This window comes from Adiantum capillus-veneris, chromosome 16, assembly GCF_014529385.1.
Source record: "Adiantum capillus-veneris isolate H3 chromosome 16, ASM1452938v2, whole genome shotgun sequence".
NCBI lineage: Eukaryota > Viridiplantae > Streptophyta > Polypodiopsida > Polypodiales > Pteridaceae > Adiantum > Adiantum capillus-veneris.
Window position 1 is genome coordinate 106,106,932 of NC_140946.1, and position 23,587 is coordinate 106,130,518.

Consider the following 23,587-nt stretch of genomic DNA (forward strand, 5'->3'; position numbering starts at 1 on the left):
GGGAATCAAAAATTCAATAGGCAATATTGCGTTTAACCCATATACCATATTAAATGGCGTAGCATTGAGTGTTGTTTTATATGCAACTCGATATGCCCACAATGCCGAATATAGCATTTGATCCTAGTCCGTTCTTGTTTCACTAACCAGTTTTGTAAGAACTGTGCACAATATTTTGTTTGTCGCTTCTGCTTGACCATTGGCTTGTGGATGATAGGGTGCAGATTTGTGATGAATTACCATAAACTCATTTAAGAGATGTTGGATAACTTCATTTACAAAGTGTGTCCCTCTATCACTCACGAGCTCGATGGGAAGGCCATAACGTGTAAACACATATTCATATAAGAATTGTGCCGTGGTTCTAGCGTCTGCTTTCGTTGTGGCTTTTGCTTCCACCCATTTGGTCATGTAATCCGTGGCCACTATGATATGTTGTGCTTGTGAACGATACACTGGAGGAGTAATAGGACCAACAAAGTCCAATCCCCATTTAGCGAATGCTCGAGAACTCATCATTGGTCTTAAAGGCATTTCGTCTCTTTTAACTGGTACCTTAGTGCATTGACATTCATCACATCTTTTCACGAATTCTGCTGCATCTTGAATCATGGTCGGCCACCATATACCTGCAACCATAATGATTTTTTACGGTTCTCTCTGCTGAAAAATGACCTTCTGCTATGCCTGCATGAGCTTGTTCCAATAATGGAAAGTAGTCATTTTCATGAGGAACTAACCTCGGCTGGTCATCAGTTCCTCTTTTATTCAATTGGTCACTAATGAGGGTATACCTATTCGCTTCGATTTGTAAAGCCTTTTGTCTGGCTTTAGACCAATATCCTGGCAACTCCTTATTAGTCAAATATTCCACAATAGCATGACTCCATGCGGGTGCTACTGTCACTTGGTATAATGTGGCATAATCCACAGTGGTATTGGATGTGCAAAAGTTGCATTTCTTGATGTAATTAGCTACATCGCCTGCCATTCCTGGCCAATACACTCCAAGTCTTCTTAATTGTTCATAGGTCATTTGATTTCCTCGATGGAATTCCCCTGTTTGTGTATGGGCTTCCTCTAGATACGTCTCATACTCCTCTTGGCCTATACACAACCTTAGAATCCCATTGTGTCCATGATGGTACATTCTTCCTGCAAGCATTGTGTAATTTCGTGCTTGTCTCGTCTTCCACCGTGTGTTTGTCGTCAAGATTCAATCCATATGTTAGCAACGGAATAATTTGCTCTGACCATTTCGGTACCATCTCTATATTAAACAGGTATGCGTCTGGGAGATCATCATCTACCCCAGTAGCTTTTTTGCCATGTAGTAATCGAGAAAGGTAGTCTTCTCTTTGATGAGTTTTTCCTTTCTTAACTACTACCGTAAAATCAAACTCCAGCAACACAATGAACCATCTTACAATTAGTCCCGTGTTACAAGGTTTGTTTACTAAGTACAAGAGCACCTGATGATCCACAAAAAATGTGAATTTATTCACAAGTAAGTAATGCTGAAATTTCTTTACCGCACATATCATACCCAATCCCTCTCTTTCAGTGGTGGTATAATTATTTTCTGCAGTGTTGAGTTTTCTACTAGCATAACTGATCGGAAAATCTGTATTACCCTCCCCTGGTTGTGTTAATATATAGCCTATTGCAAATGCCGAAGCATCTACATGTACATGGAAGATCTTTGACCAATCTTGTGCTTTTAGAATTGGTGCAGATACCAGTGCATCTTTTAGTTTCTGGAATGACTCCTCACATTCATTGGTCCAAATGAAGAGCGTGATTGGACTATACAAGGGTTTTGCTATTACAGTGTACATGTAGATAAAACGTCGGTAGTATCCACAATGTCCCATAAATGATTGTACCTCTCGTACAGTGTTTGGTCTTGGCAATTCTATGATCACCTTTACCTTGTCTTCATCAGTGGTAATTCCATTAGCCGATACTATGTGACCTAAGATTTTACCTTGTCGGACCATGAGTACACATTTTTCTGGGTTGAGGCAAATCCTATACGTTCTGCATTTTTCGAATACCTTTCTAAGATGATCTATATGGTCTTCTCTCAATAGAGAATAGACACACAAGTCATCCATGTAAATATCCAAGAATATTCGCAAGTATTCTTTAAAAGCATGTGTCATTAATCTCTGAAATGTGGCTGGAGCATTGGTCAAGCCAAATGGCATTACCCTAAATGCATATATGCCCCATTCTGTTGCAAACGCTATTCTGTATTGATCTTCTAGTTTGACCCCCAATTGGCTATAACCAAAGAGTCTGTCCATAAAGCTATAGGCTTGCTTGCCTGCTACTCGTTCCAGGACGTATTCAGTGACAGGAAGAGGATAGTTGTCCCTTATTGTTGCTGCGTTTACCTTCTTGAGATTCACACACACTCGTAATTTCCATTTTTTCTTGGGTACCACCACTATCGGTGACACCCAGTCCGTGTGCTCTATCTCATAAATAAATTCAGCCTCCATAAGTTTATCTATCTCTTCCTTTATCCTTTTGGCGAATGTCTCATTATACGTGTATGGACGTTGTTTGCTTGGCTTTGCATCAGACTTCAGAGGGATTGAATGTTCACAAATGTTAGGATCCACCCCTTTCAAATCTTTGTACGACCATGCAAATACATCACGAAATTCCTTAAGTGTTTTGATCCGTAAGTGCTCTTCTTCCCGGCTTAGATCTGTGGCAATGTAAGCAAGTCGAGGACTTTCTCCTGGATCAGCTAAGTCTATTTTCTTGGCGTTCTCCTGCCCATCGTAGGACTTGTTTGATTTAGGCTCTCTCACTGATTGCTGAACCACCAATCTTCTTTCCTGAATGGTGTACTTACAATAGTGAGGAGGTACATCTATCTTTTTACTCCCATCACTAGAGTTCGTTCCATCGCTACTTTCCATTTCAGTTGTCCATACATTTTTAAGTTTTTGTTTCAAATCATTGTATCTCGTTTTCCATTCAATTTTCGTCATAATTGGATCACCAGAGACATCCAGTTTTTTTGTTGCAACTCTTTTTTTTGCTTTGCTTGTTTTCTTAGGTTTCAATAGTCTGGACTTAAATCCTGAGTCTTCAGCAGCCTTAAGAAATCTTCCTGACACTTTATCCTTAGCACAATCAACAGCATGAATGTTCATAAGGAAATGTGTCTTACCCCTGAACTCTGGCATAGATCTCAACCTAGTTGGTAGACTGTTATGGTGTCGTTTACTCTTGTATCTTTTTTGGCGTCTCTCACTTTGGTTTGGGAAATTGTAGAAGACGTCATTGTCTTGATCTTGATGTTCGTCTCCCTCTGTATTTTCCAACTTCTCATCATCCGCATTATCCTTGTTTTCACATTGATAAGAAGAATCATAAAATTCTTCTTTCTCCTGCTTGATTTCTTTAGTGGGGATGTCCACATAGCCCACTATCTTAATCTCAAGTTTCGTTTCTGTTTTATTGATCCTCATATTCTCAGTATCTCCATCGTTCTTGTCTTCCTCCACAATTTTTCTCAACATGTAGTCTGGTATGATATCATAGCCATTCTCGTCACAAAATTTGGTGGGAGTGACTTCATTGACGCATACATCCAATGTAGCCAAAATTTGAGACCATTCTAGGGGTTCAAGCTTCTCTTTATAAAAGGGTTCTCGTATATAGACATCGTCTTCCAAGACCCTCTCTAGTGTCCTTTCATTGTGGTCAAATTCACTACATTGAGATGCTCCGCACATCCATATCTCCTTTTTCTTACAGAGCCACGCTGGGACTTCTGATCCACTAATGGTGGCCAAGTCGAATTCTTCCACAAGTGTTCTCGTGAAATCATGGTAGCTATGATTTTTCATGTTTACACGTGTAGTAGTTTCAGCATGTCTTAGATACAAATAATCATACCCCCGGTCCTGCACCATCTTGAGTTGCCTCATGAACGGCCTACCAAGGATAATTTCATAATTGTTCTTCTTGCCGAAATCTACTATCGAAAAGGTATGTTCGTACTCTATGCCACATGAAGATACCACAATTGCCTCAAGCAATCCTATAGGCCTTTCTATGTGCCCATCCGCAAGTTGCAATTTCATTCTAGTTGTTCGTATTGCTGGTTTTCCCCATTTTTCCCATAGCATTTTGGTCGCAATGGCAATGCCAGCTCCGCTATCAAGTATGGCCTTAGTCTCTATGCCGTTATACTCAATTGGTAGGGTTGTGTTGCCGTCTTCATCCTCTGCACAATACTCTCCGACCTTGTTGAGTGGCACTGGTCTAGTGTTGACTTTCTTCAGTTCTGTGTCATTAAGCTCGGTTTCAAAGAACTTAAGAGGCGTCCTTATACCAAATTTTTCAAGACATTTGCCCACTTCCGTCCACATGCTTGGCCTAATTTTTAACAATTATGCCAATGTGATTGTACACTTGACCGGAGTGGTCAACAAGTCTGTCAAGATTTTAGTGTCCAATTGATTTGAACCGCCTATTCTTTGAGAAGGTACTCTTCGAATTTCTGACTTTGCCTCGTAGTATCCCATGTATGGTGGCAAAGTCCTGAGTGATGTTGGTCTGCTATCTTCGGATGCAACTGAACCATTATCCCCTTGAAATGATTTAACGTCTAAATCCCATGGAGGCTTATTCAAGTTCAACTCCGAGAAAGGCGCTGACATGACTGTTTTGTCTCATATTTTTCTTGAGCTTTTCTCACCGTTTCCCATAGCTCTTCAGGCCAATTTTATTCCACAATAGGGGTATATGGTGGAAAATCTTTCAGTGATTCATCAGTGCTATTAGTCACGATTCTTACATCCTCTACATCCGACAAGGATTTAACGTTTTCTATCTTGTCAGGTACCCGTTGTTGGGTTTTGTGAGGTGTTTCATTGTTTGGTGGTTTGATTACTCTATCTCCCACTTCCATAGGTGGAGGCTCTAGTAAATCTTGTGCAGTTTCAATCAGCTGTTTGCACATCTCTAGTCTCTGTTTTTCTATCTCTGGGTATGGATATGTCATCCACCTTTACTCTAGAGTCTGTCTGTTCTTCAATCTTTTTTCATATGCTTGCAAGATTGCATCTAAAGGTTCATTGACGTTATCTACCAATATCGACCCTCCTGAGCTTGCGCTTCTTGTTCCCTCTGTTGAGTTTAGAGAGTTGGACTCTCTTTGCTGTTTAAGTTGCTCTCGAGCTTTTGTTAGCTCAGCTTCTACATCTTTCTATTTTTGCTCACGTCTAGCTTTCATTTTCGCTCTTCGTTCTTTCCAAGGATTATCATGACTGACGCTAGACTTGTCAGTCTTGATTTCTTCTTGATTTTCATCGTTACTCTTGGGATGATTGTCATTTTTCCTTGTTTGGGCTCTCGTCAAGACCTTAACAGGAATCAGAGTTTCGTTTTCTGACCCTCCACTGGAAGGCAGTGCTCCCAGCATATTCAAAGTAGTTTTTGCTCCTTTGCTTGGATTTTTAGGGCAATCAGGGATCAAGTGAGTAATTCCACACCCGTTGCAATATGCGTTGACCCTAATGATTTCATCATGAGGACAGTCCCTCAGCGAATGGTCTCCACCACACTTGTAGCATGGTCCTTGAGCTCCTCTTTGTTGGTGTGCAAACCTCTGCCCGCTCAGCCAAGCTATATCTTCCTTCCCCCGCTGCCTGTGCAGCATTGGTGGTCCTGTATTTCCTATCGTGCTCCATGGTTCTGGTGTAGAGGGTTCTTCCAGTGGATAATAGACAGAGTTTTCCGCATATCCATTGGGCTCGTCGTAGTATGCATGCATAGGTACCGAAGCCTTCTCATCCGACTCAGTTACTGTGGGTGTGTATCTTATTCCGACTCGTCGTAATCCTGGTAGGGGTGGTTGCTGTCCCAACACTGGTTGTGGTCTTTCTACACCTATAGTTCCTGGTAGGTTGCCTGTCTGATATCTAGGCATCGGTGGGACTTGAGGGGATGTCGCTTCAGCTTGCGGAGCGTATGGTCGTTCTCTCACATATCCCTTGTTATAATAACACTCCTCCGTCCCATGGTTTGTCCATTTTTGTTCAATCGCACACCATTTTGGTTGTTTAGATTGTGGTTTGGAATACAAGTTAATCTTTTTAAGCACTTCCTCTACAAGTTGCTCTTGGCTCACCGCTACTTCTCCTTTGGTGTTGTCTTAGCAGACTTGCTTCCGCTTTGTTGCGAGGAGGAATCATCGTCAAGATCCTTGAACTCACCCTCTTTGTAGACCGCACAATTGTCCACAAGGTATAGAGCCTCCTTGGTTAACTCATTCAACGTCATGCTCCTTTTCATATGTAAGTCCTTCTGGAGATCTGCATTCCTTAGTCCTTGGATAAATATAAGCATAAGTCTGGACTGAGTTGGCAGTTCTTCCACGGGCCAGAACTTAACATATCTGTTTAATCGGCGGGCTGCCTTTTGCACAGACTCTCCATCTTTCTGTTTGAATTTATGGATTTGTGAGACTGTATTATGAGCTATTCCCTTTTGTGAGAATTCCTCGATAAACTCGTCAAACACTTCCTCCATAGACTCAAAGTCTCTTCGCTCCACTGAGTCAAACCATGTAGCAGCATCATCCTCTAAGGTTAAACCAAATCCTGCAAATTGGGTAGGAAAGTCTAACACCTCTTCAGCTCTAATTACACACACAAAGGCTGCTACATGATCTCTCCAATCCCTGCTTCTCGTGTATTTCTTGTTTACCCATTTTTGCACTTGAGAAGGTCTAATTCTATGATGGTCTACAAATCTCATCATGGGATCTCCCCGTCCTATTTGATATACCTCCTCTGGTTTTCTGTAGTCGCCAGGTTCCTCTCCCAATTGTGCTCCTAAGCCATAATTTCTAACAGTTCTCGCAAGAGATGGTTCATCTCTTCGAACTCGTTCTAGGGGTGGTCTTCCAGGCTTAGTTGACCCCTATGTCTTTGGCTTACTCTCTCCTTGATATTGTGCATAGAGTGGTGGTTCTTGTAAATCCCTTAGCCCTCGTGCGGTTTGATAACCCTCTCAGGTTCGGTCTTGTTCTAATGTAGCACTCTGTCGAAGCCATGCCTGCAATGATGGCTGAGTAGGTGGTTGGTCCTGGTTGTTGAACGTTGGTTGTCGGGTAGAATGTGAGGTAGCGTCATACTCTTCTGAAAAGGGATTTGTCGACTTGCTAGGGGTGTAGTTGGCTCTTGGTACTTCGTCGGGGCCATCGGTTGACGCTCCCGGAACTGTTGCCTTTTCAACCTCTTCTGGGAGAATACGTTTGTATTCTCACCCGTACCTGTCAACAAAAACAATATCCTTCCCCATAGCAGTTTCATAAGAGAATAAGTAAAGAACCTTGTCTTTGCTTAATTCGTTTGGGTAGGGTTCCTTGCATCGAAAGTAAGAGACTATTCCCTCGCTTTCATGCTTGTAATTCCCCATATTTGCATTATAGGTTGGGACCCTGGTTGTTTTCTTATCATACACAAAAAGCGCTCCACGTGGATCAATGTTAGGAGGCGGTTCTTGGGTTTCTGAAACCATTTTCCCTTTTGCCATGTTATCTCCACATCTGTTGTAATCCTCAGGGTTACTAACTATCAGATAGTGGTTCCCCTTTTCGTCTCGGAATCTGTCTCCATCATCATAGACTCGAATTATCTCTAGTCTCTGAGCCGGTCTTTCTTCAATACAAATACACTTGCGTCCTTGGTAGTCAGAATAAACTAAGGCTCCCCTCGAGTTTGTTCCTTCCAAGAAGATTATAGTGAACTTGGTTTCGTTTAAAGGATGTAGGGAGGTGCTTCCCCCTGGCATTGGTCCTTCACCGTTGAACCCTCCTAGTTGTTGACTCCCCATCATGAAGGACTTTTCCGACGAAGTGTCAGTATCACTACCCTCTTCAATGGTCGGTGCTAATGGGTCTAGTCTCGTGTGAGTTACACTCTCTTCGGTGGACGTGGTGCTTACTTGACTTTTGAAACTTTTAGCTCCTGACTTAACAAAGGCTCCTGACCTTAAATACATAAGAATGAAAGCTGGGTTGCAAACTTAAAGCTTACCTGGACTCCTTCTTCCTGTGCGACTCTGTGATGATCTCCTTCTGGGATCTACATAAGTATGGTTCTGTTCACAAGGGTTTTCCTTGAACCACGAAAAATCTTTCAAGTATGTACAGCAACCACTTAGTCAGTCTTCTAGTGGTCCAATTTCAAATATGAAATGATGGCTGGGATCTATATGGAGAGTATGTCCTAGCAGTATAGTCACAAATTGAAAAATATGTCTGAATCGCTACTTTCTTAGTCTATCGCGATAGACTGACAATTTGCTCAGCATAAGTCAGTTTAAAATTGTGATTTCACCCTTGAGTTCCAGTTACCCTCTATAGAATAGGGCCTAAATATAAGGATTTTTCATAATTATTTTGGTATTTATTTAAATATTTATACTTAGGTGTGTGTTATTTATGCTATGTACATTGACTCACCATTACTATATTTTTTCTTACCATTTTGCATACTCTTTATTCCATATAAAAATAATTTAATGAAAGCTTCTCTTATTTTTGGTGTAACTCCATCCCAACAAAAATCTAAAAAAACTAGTTCTATTTATGTGTATATTTTTTCACTATTGTGATTTTTTCCTTCCTACATCTATTCTCTATTACTCTCATAAATTAGACCACAAAAAATATTCATCTTTTTATGGTAGACTTATAATGAGAGAGATTTATTTTGACCCCTTCATATTTTTTCCACCTATATTATTTATATTTGACATGTACATATTTTTTTAGACCCCTCAATATTTGATTTTCTTAGTTGTACTATTCACTTATATCATGATCTCAACAATATCTTCAATTATAGACCTGCCAAATAAGTTCAAGGGTATGTGGCATGCATGCATGCACCATGGGGAGCTCACTCTTGGAGGTATTCAAAAGAATCATCCAAAGAAGGACCTCACAAGGACCTTGTGCAGTGGAAAAAACAGTTGGTTTTGCTGAATTTTTAAAGATCACATGCTCCCCGAATTTGGAAAGGTGATACAAACAAAAGTTGTAGCTCGTGAGCTGAACTTTCACCTCAAAGTTTTTCATATTTTTTTGAGCTACGAGCTGTGAGCTATGATTTTATTGGTGGACCCCAGTTTGCCCATGCTATGCAGCCACACTCCCTCTTCCACTTTTTCATTTTCCTCTTTCATACACACTCCTCCCTCTCCTTCCCACTCCCAAACCTACAACTCCCATGTCCTAATTCACCCTCTTCACCATTGTCACATCTCTCACACCTCCATAGCCCTTATCCTCCATTTCTACACCCTATGTGTCCCTCTTTCTCTCTACATATATGTCCATATTACCATACTCTCTTCAGCTTTGTAAAGAACTTCAAAAACATCAGCAAAAATCCAAGGATAACCTCTGCAAATGAAGGCTTTATCATGAATTTTCCATGGTTTGAAGATAACATAGCTTCATCGACACGCGCTACTTTGCCATGCTGACCGCTTCTTCTACCGGTGCTGTAAAGAGGTGAATGTCAACTTCTCCAAAGCTTCAACCTCTCATTACAAGCTCATCCCTTCTTTAACTTTTCTCATCATATATCTCACAATTTGGTGAATGATTTTGTAAATATTTTGTAGTGATAATTACTAACTACTACCCACTAACCTTATTGTAAAATGCACCCTCTACTAGAGTAGGCACTCCCAAATTATTCACTCAATCCTCTCTCCTTTCATCCTCAATAATTCTCTTCCCTTGAGCCCACATCCATGTGACTCAAAGGACAAGAGAGACCCACCCTCATTAATATATATATATATATATATATATATATATATATATATATATATATATATATATATATATATATATATATATAGATATATATATGCATAATCTTTTATTCCTTCAAATAAACTTGATTAGGCCTAATCCTAATCGGGGCTTCTAAAACCTATAAATAGAGCCCTTCTCTCCCTTGTAAATTATCACATGATCACACTACACCACACCATTCTCAACACATAACACACCACTCTTCAAGCCTAGTTGTGTAGAGTGTGTGCATCGTGAGTGCTCTATTCCATCATTACACATAGGTGCATGGAGAAGCTTGAAGTTAGTTATGCCATATAGAGGAGTGGATTGTATGCCATACTCTTCACCACACTTGTAGCCTACTCTTGTGCATAAATAAGATTTATAGTTTTGGGTGCAATTGTATGCTGCAACTACGACTCTTCTCTCCAAATTGACTTGATAAGTTGGCTAATCAGGTGGTTGAAGGTATATTGTCCTTGAAGTTTTTTGTGCCATTTCATGCTTGGTGGTTTGAGGGCTTGTTGAATTGTTTGCCTAAAAGGTCAATTGTAAGAGGGTGCTCGGTGAGAGGGCTCCCGTGACCCTAAGACAATTTGTGTATTGGCAACAAGGTCAAGTTTTTTGTTGTCTCTCTGTTTCTCATCAAGCTTTGTGTGCATCTAGTCTTTAAGGCTAAGAATGGGTTGCTCAAGTTGATTTGTGCGCTTTACCTCTCTCTGGCGTGGTGAATGTTTGTGTTTGGTGTGTGTGGCTATCTTGCATTCCCCTCTCTTTGTGCGTTTGAGTACAAGGAGATATCACGTGCGTCCTAGTTCACATCTACAACTAGGTGGTGCCCCTTTTCTTGTTTGGTTTCGGGCTGTGGATTGTTGTTGTCTCTGATTTTGCTTGCCCCAGCCCCAATTGAGTAGCACGGGAGCCTCGAAGGGTGTTTAGAGGCCGCTCTTCTTGTTGCCCGCCTCGGACCGCCTCAACGTCATAATCCAAATGTGGGCGAAACCTAAGTCTATGAATATCTATGTGTAGCTAATCTCTTTCTCATTCCATAGAGCACTTGATTGTTGAAAACAGACACTGTTTGTGTTACTTACAAGCAAAACAAGCTCGATGAAGGATCAATCGCGAACAGCTTGAAAATATAAATGCGTGGCGTGGGCGCGTAGCTCTCGGACAGACTACCGTGATGATGAGGTCACGTCGTGAATCCGGTGAGGGAGAAGCACGTAGCGAAGAGGATAAGACAAACTCACTCTTTCTCTCTCTCTCTCAGACTCGTACGACACAGGATTAATATTCAAAAATGTTATAGTCAAAAAATGGTTCTAAGGTGACTTTTATACTTTAGTCACCTTAGCTCAAAAATGTTCATGGGGTTCTCTTCCTCATAATTACAAAGTGACAACAATTATGGGTCCTGACTGACTAATTAATCTTTACATAACCTAGACAAGTGGATCAAAATGATAAGACGTCTTTGACATAAAAGTGGGAATTTGATAGGCTTTACAAGGTGGGCTCATTACAACAATTGGACAAGTTGGGCTCCAACATGATCAAATCTTTTGAGCAGTTAGTGAGTTCATATGTGAAGGAGAAGATTCAAGAAGTTACTAAAGCTTGCAATGATGACTAGGAGTATTTCAAAGAAGCTATTGTACAGGTAAGATATGCGCAGTATGAATGCTTTCAAGAACAGAGTGCAAGTCTACCTGACTACACAGATATTCGAGGACAATTACGATCAAAGTTAGAAGCTGTGATTGATGAGTTGATTGTGCAGGATGCTACCTTCTTACAAGCTAATGATGAAGACATAGTTGAAGTTGTGTATGAAAAGTTGGGTTTTGCAGATGTTATGCATGAAGTGAAAGTCTTTGAGGGTGAGGCTTTACAACTTCAAGATACGCAGGGTGAATTTTTCAAAGAATCTACACATGCAGTTCGGGATACACAGAATGAATTTTGCAAAGAGCCTATGCATGCAGTACATGAAGAAAAGAAATCAGGGGATCAAAACAACGAAGTGGAAAAATCTTAGGAAGAAATTGTGCATGTGAATGAGTGCAGCCATATTCAAGTAGACATGCCGGAAGATTCAGTTACAACTGATACATTTTCTACTGACTCAAAATCATAGCAAAATTTTTCTAGTACAGCCATAGAGGTGATTGATGATACTGATACAGGTTTTGCCAAACAATTGATTAATGATACAGATGTTATAGGTCAAAGCAAGGCTGCTGTTGAGAGCAACAGGACCATGGTTTTTGATATACCAGATTTACCGAATTTGGATGTATCAGATTTTGAGGATTTGGCTAAGCAAGATTATGTGCTTGATTCAGAGGGGGTGCAGACTCCTTCATTGACAAGCTTTTGTGAATCACAACTACTAAATTGGAAAAGTGATCTTGAACGTGATTACGAGGATTCAGAGGGGGTGCAGACTCCTTTGACACGCTTCTGTGACCTAGAGCTACCGATCTGGCAGACTGATCCTGAATTTGATGATGGTGATTTATAGAGGGAGCAAACTTCTTCTCTATCAAGAATTTGTGACACAGGGCTCACACTATGGCAGAATGATCATGAACTTGATGATGCTGATTCAGAGGGGGTGCATAGTGAAGCGCAATCTCTTGTTGATGACTATGATTGGTTTCATTGTGCCGATGATACAGACAGGGCAGCAGATGAAATTTTCAATGTGCATGCTGAACTTTATGCTACAGAAGTACAAAGATATCTAGCTGAGGGTGAAAGACCTGAAGAACAGTTTACTGCAGATGCATTTAGTATGCATGTCATATGTGAAAATCCTCGTTTATTGCAGCAACCTGAGATGTGCAGAATTGAGGTACCTTCTGAAGCGATGGACCTAGATCTTATGTGCTATTTGGACGAAGCTTTGGAAGGGTTCTCAAACACAGATGCTAAGGATATCAATCAATTCAGATTCATGCATGAGCCAATTTGTTCAGATGCAGTAGATGATGACCTTATGCAGTTGTTGGATGATGCTTTACTTGATTTTGAGCCTCTGCAAGATAGAGAATTTCTTTCAGATGCATCTTTTGAGCCTAGTGAAGAGAGTTTTGCCAGAGATTTGATGTATCCAGATGTGCATGATCGGGATTCCATTACTAGTGAGAGTGAAGGTGCACTGCCAATGATTTTACATGTGATTGATGATCGACAATTGGATGAGCCAGTTGCACACGGGATATGGCAGTATCTGGTGCTACCTGATGATATATGGAATTTGATGTAACCCTATGATGTAGGGGATTTTGAGCTAGTTTTTTTATCCAGGAGGTGACAGAGATATGCATGGTCCTGGGAAATTGCCTTATATGCCATATGATCCAGGCGGTTTGTATGAAGATTTGTGGATTAATGTATGTTTATGCTGTAATGATTGGAAATTCTTGTATTTTCCCTATGATCCTGGAGGATGGTGCAAATTTTTTAAAGGAATGCTCACACTAGGACAGATGATTAGGTTCTCGTTTGATCCCGGGGGCTAATAAAGTGAAAAGTTCTAGATTTGAAGAGTACCATCTATCTGTTGCAGCAGGTTTCTTGGTACAAGGTTTTGTTTCTTAGATTACACTAATTCATAAGAGTTTTCAGTTATGCAGTCAATAAGATTACATGGCTGGCTTCTAGTTGAGTTATTTGGATAATTGATGAAGTATCTTCACATCTATTGAGTTGGTTCTGCTAACAGAACATGAAGTAAAGGACTTGGAGGCCATTCCGTGTGCAGACAGAGTAAGGCATACTTGAGCTTGATTAATGGTCAGTGATGAGGGCTTGTTAACAGGCCAAGTTTAATGATTAATGTATGTGAGATGCGGCTTAAAAGGGCCAACAGATGCCTCAATGATACCAAAAATGAGTATTCTTGCAGTGATCAGAGATGAGAGATTATGATCTAGAACTGTAGTGCTTGAAGTTCTCTACCGGCTTGTCTTTACGGCTCATCGATAGGAGCTACGGTGAAGAAGTTATGGCAGTTTAAAGTTCAAGTCGATTGCAGATCTGCACTGGATTGGGCAACTATAGATGAGGTGACATAAATGAAATGCATGCATGGGCTTGAAGTGCTCACTTTGTGGAGCGCGTCGATCTTTTCAGATCAGTGATCGGAGTTTCGGTTGCCAGGATATTAGCCTTTAAAGATTCGTCGGGGCCCGGCTCCGTACCAGTTTGATCCGCTCGATCGGAGTGCCATCCGGGAATTTTTGACTTCGGCCAAGTTTTGGAACTTCATGCATTAATTCTTGGTTGAAATGTTGCGCCTGACAAAAATCTCATATACTGAAGAGTTACTGATACCCAACAGGGCTATGTCTTAAGCAAACACAAAGTCGGGTCTCTCTCAAAATGATATACTAGCATCTTGAAGGTTGTGTCGCGGGAAAATGTCAACATGGCTGCGACTTGCAAGAGCAAAATGATTTGCTTGGCATTGCCTCAGCCGATAAGTATGACAAATGTGGTGCCCTTCATAACCTAACGGCCGCCCAATGGATTTGGCCGCCCACCTAAAGGGCATGGTAAGCCAAATAGGCCGCCCGCCCAATGGGAAAAAAGAAGGGCTTAAGTGGTGTGAAGCGAAAGAAAAGAAAAGAAGTCGATGGCGAGTAGCTGCAGCCGCGCAGGAGGAAGGGATTGGCTAGCGTTGGCCTGCTCAGGCAGAGGATGAGGAGGCCGAAGGAGGGTAAAATGCTCAGCATGCTTGCACGCTCTCTTTTGGTGCCACGCATGGCGCTTTTGGAGGAGGTCGAAAAGCCAATTGCCACGTCATCGTGTTGTTCCCACAATGACGGTGCCGTCGTTGCATAAATTTAAAGAGGGGCATAAGAAACGAGGGGAAGACGGGGAAATAGGGCATTTGAAGCATAACGAAGGGGAGATAAAGAGGGCAAGGAGGAAAAGAAGAAGGGAGCAAGGGCAAAGCGCCCTATCTCTCACTCTCATGCTCAGAAAGCAAGCTCTCTCTCTCTCTCTCTCTCTCTCTCTCTCTCGCTAGTTCTTGGTGAGCAAGAAGCTTGTCGAGGCTTAAGCAAGCCAAGGCAAGAAGGGGATTCACAGGAAAGCTTGGTCGCGAACCAATGCAAAGCTTGAGAGGGTATTGTCAAGGTTAAAGCAAGCAAGCAAGCGGAGCTCGATAAGGGTAAGCTTGTCGAGGCAAGCAATCAAAGAGAAGCTTGAGGCATGCACGGTAAACAAAGCAAGGTAAGAAGCAAGAGGACATCACGAAGCAGGCAAAGCAAGGGTTAAAGCATCATATAGCAATTGAAGAGAATGGCAGTTAAGCCAGTCCAAAGCATAAAGAGCGGGAAATTGTAGTACAATTTGTAATAATTGAAGATTGATGATCGAGGTAGTGAACTGAATTGAAGCTTGCAGAATCCACGAGGCAATTGAAGCAGTTGAAGTAGAAGAAGAGAATTTTCATCATCGACATCACTCCGAAGACTGATTAATCATTTTGTTAAGTTCAGTGTCGTTAACGGCCCGGTTAATCTTGTAAATAGGAGCTTAAGCTCCTAATTAGCAGATGATCCAAGTGACGATGTTGTTAACAGCCCGCCTTGGCTAAGGGCTAAGTTGTACTCAAGTTAATAATCAATTAGTTGATGATTGCGGTGATTGGCAGAGCTATCAGTTGTTCTTGTTCTCACTCTTTCACACCTCCCACAACCAGAGGCCCGACGCCTGCCCAGCTCACGTAGAAAACACATATCCCCCGACTCCGTGGCTGGTGTCGGGATGGGCAAAGAAGGGGTGGGTAAAGAGCCTCGTCGAACACGATGCGGGGTCGAAGCATCGGTGGCGGCATCCCCACAACAACCACCACCGCCACCACTAGAGCGCCGGCGCCTAGACGAGTGTGAAGTTCGTATCATTGACACCGAAGCTTCGGAGCGCACTGAATGCTCCGAAACAGAGGGAGATGCGGATGGAGTAGGAACGCGGGATGGTGCGCCAGAGCGATGATGTTCCATGTACCACTGTCTCTGCTGGAATTGACTAAGAAGAAAGAAACTCCTCATCATCCATACCTGCATTAAACACACAAACATTTAATCTTAATATTGAATGAATGGAGTAGAAAACATGGACAAGTAGATAGAGAGAGAGAGAGAGAGAGAGAGAGAGAGAGAGAGAGAGAGAGAGAGAGAGAGAGAGAGAGAGAGAGAGAGGAGGAGGTGCTCGTCTTCTCTTCTTGTGAGAACATACCTAGAGCATACGTACCTGGAGTGGATGCAAAGACCATTAAATACAATGACGCAATGGCGCATATAAATACAATGACGCAATGATGCAAATACTTAGAGAGCCAGAGTTTTTACAAAACGGAGCAAAATTATTCAAAACGGAGAATCATACAAGAACTTGAAGGTGCTTGTAGCTTTGGAATGTCAAAGGCTAGCAGCAACAGAAAGCGTTCTTCTTCTATTCAACTTGAGTGATGGAAGAGGCAAGTGCATAACTTAGAATTTTCAATCGAAAGAGAGAGAGAGAGAGAGAGAGAGAGAGAGAGAGAGAGAGAGAGAGAGAGAGAGAGAGAGAGAGAGAGAGAGAGAGAGAGAGAGAGAGAGAGCGCATACAATCAAATCTTGCAGTCGAAAAACCAGGTGGTGGAGCTGCATGTGGCCATGGATTGCCCAAGATGTGAGTGCAAAATCTTGGGCAAGGGGGTTATACAACATGGAAGGTACTTAGAGAGCCATAGTTTTTACAAAACGGAGCAAAATTGTTCAAAACGGAGAATCGTACAAGAACTTGAAGGTGCTTGTAGCTTTGGAATGTTCAAAGGCTAGCAGCAACAGAAACTGTTCTTCTTCTATTCAACTTGAGTGATGGAAGAGGCAAGTGCATAACTGAGAATTTTCAATCGAAAGAGAGAGAGAGAGAGAGAGAGAGAGAGAGAGAGAGAGAGAGAGAGAGAGAGAGAGAGAGAGAGAGAGAGAGAGAGAGAGAGAGCTAGAGTTTTTACAAAACAGAGCAAAATTGTTCAAATACAATATTTATGGCTTTAAGAGATCTCTCTCTCATCCTCGCATAGCTCAGCATAACTTTTGATATCTATATAGAGCTCTCCGTTTAAACAGATGTCCTTTGTTTCATTTTGTAGATCCTCTACATGCACCCCATAGAGAGTAGCATCTTGATGTTCGTCTGGCACCACCTCCACGGCTTCTGACTGAGCATCTTCTCCGATCTCCTCCATTGATGCCGCTGTGATTGGCACATGGTAGCCTTCATACATCCGTGCACTACGAGGGGCTACCTCTATGACGTACCACCAGTTTGATGCAGACTTTGTAGGATGAAATATCACCTGCCACATAACTTAAATGAGAACTTCCAAGCACATAAATTCTAAAATGGGATGTTAACTATTTACATACTTACTTGTTCACAATGCTTGCGTAGTACGAAAGTGTCTCTTAGGTCAGTCCATTTCTTAGTTGAATCCACCTCAAGAAAACCAGACTCTCCTCTACGCAAAATAGCGTTGCGACCCTCCATGATTATCTTGAACCATTGCACGTCGAACAAGTCGACAAAAAATCCTCTATAATTGATCCTCAAAATCTCTTGTAGCGTGCCGAAGTAAGTGAGTTCCGCCACCACAGGATCTGCATCAGAGGACCATCGTCAACTAGACTGTTCAAATTTTGCCATGATTCCACAGTCTTGAGTAAAACGCCTTTTGTCGATCCGTTCCACCCTAAACTGTCGACCTTTAAACCATGCTACTGTGTATGAATTATACTACAACCAACAAAGATTATGAGTGGCCGTTCAAACATCTAGAAAGTAACTAGTCGTACATTGCAAACTTACCTTGGTCGCGCAACCCCGAGAGTACTCCCACTCTTCGTCAGTTACTTCTTCACCGCACTGTTGTGTGCTTTTCAATTGGTTGTGCAACCATCTTAAGCTCATGAATGTTGGTAGGCTCTCCAGACCCGTCGGATAGTGTATCGGTGGTCGTCTTCCCCGTCTCCACTCGATTCGTGCCCTTTGTCGCTCTTGCTTTGCATCCTCATATTGTGAAATCCACTTCTGCATGAGTGGATTGTGAAGCATGCAAAATCGGTTGATTTTAGCCTCTAGATCTTCCGCCATCTTCTTCTCAACACCAAGATTGCACATGACAATCCCAGATATGTGCTCATCATCTATGGTTAGCCATTGCGTGTCCCGGGCTTTATCAAATCTGTCTAGCCACTCTCCAATGTACACTAGGGACTCAGATACCAGCCAACCTTCTTCCACACTACCCTCCGGACGTGCCTTCTGACGCACATATCCCTTGAGCGTTTTCATGAAACGTTCTAAAAAGAACATCCATCTGGAATGTATTGTGCCAGCTATTTCCACCTCATCAACTATGTGAACAAGAAGATGCACCTGAACGGTTAGCATGGTAGTAGGAAAATGTTTCTCAAACATGCACACAAACTCCGGAGCGTTTAGTTTGGCGAATGGTATGGAGTCTACGTTGATCTCCTTTTGTGAGATCCATTGCACCAACTTCGCAAGTTTGTAGATTGTGTTACGGACGTCAAGAGACAAACATCCCTCAATGGCAAACCGGTAAAATAAACTGCAAAACACGTGCAGCAATGATATTCAAGTCTACACACGAATTTGTTACACAATTCCCACTATGATATATTCCACTGTGAACATACCTTACACATTTTATGCCAGTCGTGTGACTTCAAACCGGTAAGCTTTCCTTCTTTAGTAAAACACGTTCGGAGCGAGTGCATTACGCCAGTGGGGGTCCGCAAAGATCGAATGGTCTCTTTTACTTTGCGTTCTTGGGCTCCTATGAAAATCCATGGTGCTTTAGGGAGTTTTATCGATCCATCGGACGCTGTTTGCGGCCAATATTGCTCCATACGATCCACATTTCTAAGGTCAACTCTGGATCCCAAAGTATCTTTCTTGCCGATCAGATGGTCCCATAGTAGATTACCCACATTGTTGAATATGTGCATTGGATCGAGCAAGTGATTGATCATGAGTTGGGGCTAGTATGGTAACTCGTACCATAGAGATAGTCTCTTCATCCCTGGGGGCAATCCGTCATCACACATCTCCTTCTGCTCTAACCATGCTTGTGCAAATATCCTTAGTGGCTCTCTTTCCCAAAAGCCATCGCGTAACACATGATCCTCTGGAAGATACGCTTGATGACCTTCGTAGATTTGATTCTTCAATGAAGGCACCCTACGTGCATTCAGTCTAGGTCTACATGTGACACATGCTCTGTATCCACTTGTTTGAAGCCCTGCATGTATACACATGATAATAGATCAGCTTGAGAAAAACCTAGATTTACAGTGTCTGAGTGAGGAGTGTAAATAGATCACCTGAGCATTCTGTTAGTCCGGGATAGTCATGCATGGTCCACATTAGAATGCCTCTGATCAAAGCATTCCGTCGACGTGTGTGTCGGCTCATATCCACCACTTATATGCCAATCCACAATTATTGTATCTCTTCCAATAGTGGACGAAGATACACATCCATATTCTTCACTTTATATCACCCCAGCACAATCAAGCTTAGCCATAGGTGCCCATTCTTCGTAGTCAACCACGGGGGAATGTTGTAGTTGACGATGCCAACGGGCCATACACTGTAAGATGTTGATCTTTGAACAAATGGATTTACACCATCCATAGCCAGGCCTAAGCGCAAATTTCGAGCTTCCTTGGAAAAATCCGACCATGTTCCATCTATATGTTTCCAGGCTGCACAATCTGCAAGAATCCATAGCACACTATCCGAAGATTTATTCTCCTCATTCCATGATGCTAGGGCGGCCATGGACTTACATTCTAAGAAATGCTTGATGCAAGGAAGCAGACGAAAATTTTGCAAAACCTTTTGTGGAATTTTTTTTCCGTGGAGATCTACTCGATATCTCTCAGAATCACATTTCAAACACTTCTCCATGTCTATATATTCCCCTCTGAAAAGAATGCAGTCATTAGGACAAGCGTGGATCAAATTGTAATCCATCCCCAAGTTTTGAAAAATCTTTCTTGCTTCCTCTCGGGAATCTGGCATCACATTATCACCTGGTAGTATGTGCTCTTTGAGCAATCTACACAACATAAAAAGACGGTATAATTGTGTAAAAATCTATCAGATCATTATACATTTAGAGTTTGATTAAAGTAAACTAATTGTAATAGATCACCTGAAAAGCGCTGTGACGCTAGTGTCACTCCATCCAAACTTTGCTTGCGTGTTGAGAAGAACCAGGAGTGCTTTCAATCTAGACACACGTGCTCCATTATACAATGGCGTATCGGCTTCACTTTTCATATCATCATAGATATGCCTTTCTGAATCCATGATCGTCTCGATCGTTTCATCATTCTCGGGCTCAAACACTGCCTCGTTGGGAATGTGGTCTGCATGATCATCCCCCAAGTTGTCAGAAACTACATCTTGTGGCCTCACATATGCTGCTTGACCAAAGCGCCTGCGAACACGTCTATTGGGTTGCAAGATTGCTGCCTGTTGGCCAGCGTCAGAGTCCGAGGAGTTATAATTGGCAACAACTCGATCTATAATAGATGGATCGAACTCGCCAAATTTGCGAACGTGCTGCAAAGAAACGCGTCTTGTCCGTCGCACAGCATGCTTGCAATGATTACAAGGACATAAGATCCTCGTTGAGAGATAGGTGTTTCAGTTGGACGGCCCCACATCCTCATCACTACTCATAATGAGGGTAAAAACCTTATAACCTAGACAACAAATTTAATCTTCTATTGGCATTCTTCGTCTTTTCTCTCTCTCTCTCTCTCTCTGTCTCTCTCTCTCTTTGTTCACACTGTAAACTACCTCACATTCTCTAGTCATGTCCAATCCCCGCACACCTCGGTCTAGAGGTGCACGGAGATCAGAACCACCGGGTTATAATCTCGTCTTTATTGGTCAATGCCTATATTTGTGGGTACAAGCTACATACCCACGTCTACATGATACTGCATGTAGTGGACAAAACCCCTTTGCCTCTTCTCTAGCTGTAGTATTTCACAGCATCTTAACATCTTTTCACAGTAGATCTTTGTTTGTAGCATGCAGATACGCCATTCTTGCAATGTAGCAGATGTCTGCTCAAGGAACTTAATTCTTACTCTAGATTTGACGGGATGTGGTGTGTGTGTGTGTGTGTGTGTGTGTGTGACCCTTGGAATTGTCATCTTGCATCACTAATTTCTGTGTAGGCTCAATTTGCTCTTCCATTAGTTGATCATGACAGCTTATTGTATGGTAGCAGCAGTCGAACATGTAGGTGGAATTGATGGTCCACATGGACTGTCGAGGCTGTGAGTGCAGAAAATTTTCTCGCCATTTCTGACAAGCATCGGCGGCTCTCTAAGTTGCGCCTACACGAAAATCTAAATCTAACCTTATCTTAAACGATAAAAAGAAGAAAGTGGTATAACCTTTCTATCACCCAAGTGTGATAGATTGGTTATGTCATTTCCCTCTTCAATAACAGGTAAATAATGTAAATAAACCTAATCTAATCTAATATAATGTAAATCTAAATCTAGCGTAAATAAACCTAAATCTAATCTAATATAACGTAAATCTCAATCTTGTTGGAGCTATATATGGCTCACTCTACTCAACTTGGTCTCACCTATATATTTGTATCTTGTCCTCAATATGAATCAGTCTTTGGGAGCGTATATGGTGTGTCTCTTGTCTCGTCTCTCTCTTTCTCTCTACATCTCAACATGGTATCAGAGCAGTCACGATCATGCGCCAATTCAATTTATAGTGACAAAACAGTATGTGTATGCAACTTGCATGTAAGATTCAAAAATTGCTACAAATTTTATTTTTGAGCATTGATTCTTGTTAATTGTGGTTGTTTTGTGTTAAGAAGAATATGATTAGTGTTTTGTGTGACGTTTATTGCTAATCAATCTAATCGTTGATTACGTTTTCTTGTTCATGACACCCTGAACTTCATCTCAATTTTTCTTGCTGTTCTGCTCAAAATTTGGAGAAACGGGAAAAGCACAATGGAGCGTAGCGCAATGACACTTTTCATCCAAAACTTGTTCGTCTCCTCGAGCTCTTCGATTTGAGTTCTAGGTTTGCGTCAATCGGAGTTCGCAGCAGAAAGTTATGCTGTTTTTACTGCAATTGAGCTTGACGCAGCTTTCTTCGTCCTACTTCTTCGTGAAGCGTCCGCGATCGTTTTTCTTATTTTGGCGTTAACTTTTTCGAGAAGATTTAGCTTTTTTCTATTCATATTGTGTCCGTCAATCTTGCGTCTCACGCCACTCTATTTTGAGGACTCTTTTATTATTAACGTCTCCTTTACCCTGCCGTTTTTGGGTGACGTCTCTTACAATTTTGTAGTTCCTTGAGCATCCTTCTTACGTTTATCGTTGACAAAACGCAGTCCTCATATCTCTCTCATTCTCAATTGCGGCCTTCACCATATATGGTGTGCAAATTCTGCGATCTTATCTTATACGTCTTCTCGCAACAAGATATGGCTATGAATATTCTCGTCAACGGCTTTCCTTTTGGCCAGCGTTCTGTTCCTCCTTTCCAAGGTCAAGGTTTTCCAGGCTGGAAAGCAAAGATGTTGTTAATTCTTGAAGGCGATGAACTCTCCGATGTTGTTCTTGGAAATCGTGTTTGTCCGCCTCAGCCTGTTGATACGGATAATGATAACGTGCTTATCACTGAAGGACCTATATTTGAAGATTGGAATGTTGCCTATACGGATTGGCAACGACGTGATAAAGCAGCTCGTCGGTATATTCTTTCTGCTCTTACTGATTCCCTTTTGCTTGATATGTACGAACTGCCTACTTCCCACGACGTATGGAAGTACCTTATTGCAAACTTTCAGAAGAAATCTGTCACAGAAATACTTTATTTGAGAGGGTTGCTTAACAAGTTACAATATGAAGTTGGTACTGCCATGACGGGACATATTGAATCTTTCAAATCTATTATTAATCAACTTGCTGCTGCCGGTGATCCTGTTCCACAAAAGCAACTGATTACACTTCTCCTTGATACGGTGAAGGACTCTTCTTATGATAACATTGTTACTATTCTCTCTAATAAAGATGGTCTTGATTTCGACCAAGCCTGCATGTCTTTAATTGAATACTCTCAACGTCAAGAACGTTGTAATGCTAGTCATGAAACAGCTATGATTTCACACGAGGAGACTGAGTCACAACAGATGGAACGGGCTTTTTATGCTCGAAGGCGTCCATTTCAACGAGGAAACCGCAGAGGTGGCCGTCGCGGTAATATTTTCTCTCGTCTCAAATTTCCTAATAAGCAATGTTCTTACTGCAACAGAAATGGCCATACTGAAGATGATTGTTGGGCACGTCAATATGATGAAGAACACAATATTACCACAAAACAACCACGTTTATCTAGAGACTCTTCTTCTTCTTCTTGTGAATATTGTGGACGATCTGATCATCCCACTCATATGTGCTATAAGCGTCGATTCGACACAGATCGGAATAGAGCATATGCTACTGAACATCGAAACAACATTGTACCAGAAACAAGCTGCGTCCTATGTTCAGTTGCTCCAGACAGAATACTTCATGTACGCGATGGATCACTTTTTATTGTCGATTCTGGTGCTACAGGAAATATGACATATCAGTCTAAGTGGCT